Source organism: Sturnira hondurensis, unplaced genomic scaffold (genome assembly GCF_014824575.4).
Source record: "Sturnira hondurensis isolate 20B ecotype Veracruz unplaced genomic scaffold, ASM1482457v3 Scaffold0015596, whole genome shotgun sequence".
Lineage (NCBI taxonomy): Eukaryota > Metazoa > Chordata > Mammalia > Chiroptera > Phyllostomidae > Sturnira > Sturnira hondurensis.
In genome coordinates this window covers 14,265,000-14,268,965 of record NW_028088227.1, presented here as the reverse complement: position 1 = coordinate 14,268,965, position 3,966 = coordinate 14,265,000, and the positions used below count along the sequence as shown (strand labels likewise).

Below are 3,966 nucleotides of genomic sequence, written 5' to 3'. Positions count from 1 at the left end.
CTTATGAGACTCTTCTTGTTAGCTTCAGCTTCTTAAATTGATCTGTTCTGACTCCCTAGGTTTATGGTGTGAACTTCTGTGGTAGAATACCTGTGAAATTCAGTGGTGCAGTCTCCTGCAGGTATCTTGATGTTCTCTGCTTCCACCTACTCCTTTCTTTGTGTGTGTGTGATCAGCTGGAGGGGGAGGCAAAATGGTTTATGACAGCAGGAGAGTACTTTATGATATTTACAGTCACAGCCAGTAGAGAAGAGATAGAAGATCTTTGGGCTCTATATAGTGTTAACTGTAATCTTCAACACAATTTGCCACTTTTAAGAAAGGATAGACCAAAGATAAGTCTCTTGTTGGGGAGGGAAGGCTTGTGAGTTGTATCTAGAAAGCAGTGAGGTTGCGGGTGATCAGATTTTGAGGTAAGGTGAGAGTAAAGAATAGTAAATAGACATAGCATGTGAGCAAGTAGAGTTAATCACTACAGTAATAGAATTCAGGAACCTGTAAAGTGGGCTAAGACCTGAGAGATGTGTTGTGAAGTATTTACAGTGGTATAGAAAGCAACAAACAAACAAACAAACACACAAAAAAAGGGCAAGAGAAGTGAGGAAAAAGCAATAAGTTTGAGGTGAAAGGAAGAAGGACTAAAACAGGAAAAAAGAAAGGAGAGGAACAGAGTACTGAAAGATACAGCAACAATAAAATTAAAAAATATATACAATTACTGAAAAAAGTTTTTAAAAAAAGTTTTAAAAAAAAAACTCCTTTCTTGTTGGTTTCAAATTGTCCAATCTGGATTTTCTGGTTTCGGCAGGACCCCTCTGTGGGCTGGGTTGTAGGCCCAGGTGCACACCCGCCCACCAGCCAGGCTACCAGACTGGGGTGCAGGCGCCCACCCACCCGACAGGCTGCCTGGGTTCTACGGGATCTGGTACTGGTCCTTCCCAGTCCTGTGGCTGGGTGAGAAGCAAGTCAAAAAAAATGGAACGCTTCACGAATTTGCGTGTCATCCTTGCGCAGGGGCCATGCTAATCTTCTCTGTATCGTTCCAATTTTAGTATATGTGCTGCCGAAGTGAGCACTAGACCCTTTTAAATAAGTATATTAAACATCCAAATGAAGAGGTTAGAACCTGAACAATCAAACTTATGAAAAGTAGAAATTTAGAAAGAAGAAAGCAATTAATTGGAAATATTAAAATAGTATAATTAATTTTAATAACTTGTACTATTTATTTAAAGAATAGTCAAGTAGATTTAACCAAAAAGATAAGGAGAAACCCCAATTTGCTAAATAAAAATGATTAAAAAGAAATAACATCAATGAAAAGAGTAGTAGAATCCTTAGTATCCACCTTAATTAATTCTATGAAAAAAATGCTGAGAACCTGAATGAAATGGTTTTCTAGGAAAACATGTATTACTTGAAGAAACCCCACAAGAATTAATTATAAAGATGCCAATGAATTTAGAAAAATTAGAGGCAGGTATCATAAAATGACACCTCTTCTAAAGACACTACATAGGGTTATTTTATAGATGTTTCCCCATAAGCTTTTAAGTGCAAATAATGTCAGCCCTATTCACAGTGGTCCAGACTGTAATCCCAGTCATCAAAAGGCAGTTCCATTTTTAGTTTTTTGAGGAAATTCCATACCGTTTTCCACAGTGGCAGCACTGAGGGGGAGAGTGGTAGGGGGAAAGAGGAGACAGCTGTATTTGAACAACAGAAAAATAAATAAGTAAATAAATAAGAGTTTACGTTGTTGTATTGGGGGGGGAAAGTGGTCCAGAACATAAAAAAGGAAAAAAGGTTCCCAGCATCTTTATTTAAATTGATACATTCCTGATTATAAAATCCAACAGAGAAAACTAATGGTCCTCAAAATTCTGTCAGTGTGACTCTTGAGGTCCTACGTGACACTTCTGAGGACTCGGTATAAAATAAACTATTTTCAAACTGACACAATGACATTATCTGTCTTTTTCATCATGTTGACCTTTGCACTGATGGTGGAAAACACTGGGGGTGACCATGCTGGCACCTCAGGATGAATCAAGTCAGTGAAACCACCTGACTGTATCCTGTGCACTTGAGTTCAAAGATAAGGCAGCTTTACTTAAGAGTATCCTTGGAGAGTCAATAAAGATGATTAATTTTCTTAAACCTCAGCTCTTGAGTATGGTCTTTTTAGTATTCTGTGTGAGGAAATGGGAAGTATGTACAAAGTGCCCCTGCTTCAATCCTAACAAGGCTGTTCAGAGGAAAAGCGTTCGTGTAATTGTTTGAATAGAGAGCTGAACTAAGCACTTTGTTTACGGAAAATGCTTAACACCTGGGAAGGCACGGCAAGCCATCCTGCCTCACCCTGTGTTACTCCCCAGGAAGATGAATGGAGGGCAGTGCCCTTAGAAAAGGAACTCCACGGATGCATGTATTTACTGATTGTGGTAGCTAAATGTGAGTCTTCATTGAGTCACTGAATGTTTCGGTCAATTTCTAAGTAAATCATCTGTCTTGAATTTTGTGGACAAGAGTGTAATATTTAAATATGGCAGAAGAAGGGCATTTTTAATCATTTTCAGAAATTTTGTTCTGTGTTTATATGATGGCCACTCTGCCAGGGAGTCTGGCCTCAGGATTTCTTCCACATAGTCTTAATTTTCAGAATGTGTCCAGATATTAGATATGCTTCCCTTTCAATATAAATATTGCCTGGGCATTCCATAAAACAGCTGAACACTTTTACTTCACTTTGTTGCCATCGATCCAGCTACACAAAGTTTCTTTGAACTTCCTAATAAGAGAAGAGTATATTGCTTTGAGAACAGACAAAGGAGGCCACGTACCCAGGATCCCCGCGAGGGTTGCCCATGGGGAGGCTGAACACCAGTGTTGTTGCTCTGAGGGTTTCACTCCGTGATTTGTAGTCTTCAGCCTCCAGGTATAAAGCAAATGCTTCTATCTACTTGTTTTCTTGAATCCAAGTTTTCAGATATATGAAAATAGCTCCATAGGTAATTTGACTTTCATTTAGAATTATCTCAACTCTATCACTTTATAAATGCGAATTTGGAATTGCTAGGAATCAGAGGATTTCCCCTCAGTTACAGACAGACAAGACACTCGTCAAGCAGAAATCAGAACTTAGTCCTCATGCCCTGAAATCCAGGTATCTGGAGCAACTAATCGTTGGCATTCACATACTGCTCCTCCCTCTGCCGTACTGGGAAAGCAAGTGTTCCTATCCATAGAACACTCAGTCTGTGAGACAAAAATTGTATATAGGTACTTTAGATCTATAGACCTATATACATGTAGGAATATACATGTATGTATATATGTGTGTATATACTTCAATTTAAAAACTTGAAATGATTATAAACCTTGTGGAAGGAAAATCTCAGCATATTCAAATGCAAATACTGTAAACAGCAAGGTCTGCCAGAGGCCTCTGTGTGTTGGCTGATCTTGCCTTCAGAGTGAGCCTTTTCCCCCTCGCTCTCCGAGGCAGCCTGCTCGGTGGTTTTGCATAAGCGGGGAGTACATTGCCATGTACCCGTTTGTGTCCCGTCTTTGAGAAAGCAGAAGGACAAACACCCAATATATATGATAAGCTGTTCAACAGCTGAGAAAGACAGCATATGGCAGTGGAAACGTAAGTGTTGCTTTGACTTTGGAAAGAGAATTAAGAAGATTTCTGAGTCACAGCTCAGTGCTACATGAATGAGATGATTTATTTTTATGCAACCGAATGAACTCTGTGTGGGCGCAGATATATGGCAGTACACTGACACCTGCACAGATCTCATTAGGGGTCTGAAGAAACGCCGTTTTCCCATGACAACAATGGTTATAGGTGCAATAATAAGTGTTTTCATTTCATGAAAGCGGGGAGTTTTGTTTATTCCTAAAGACACAAAGTAGTCATTAAAATAAACTAATTTATTTCCAATGAACTTTTCAGCAAAA

General features: G+C 39.1%; 1 non-coding gene across 1 annotated transcript; it reads right to left on the bottom strand.

The window, feature by feature from the left end:
* Window positions 1–969: 969 nt before the first annotated feature.
* LOC119000367 (U6 spliceosomal RNA) lies at window positions 970–1,076 on the bottom strand. The gene has a single exon (XR_005069300.1). It is a non-coding gene; the product is annotated as a U6 spliceosomal RNA (small nuclear RNA).
* Between the last annotated feature and the right edge of the window lie 2,890 nt (window positions 1,077–3,966).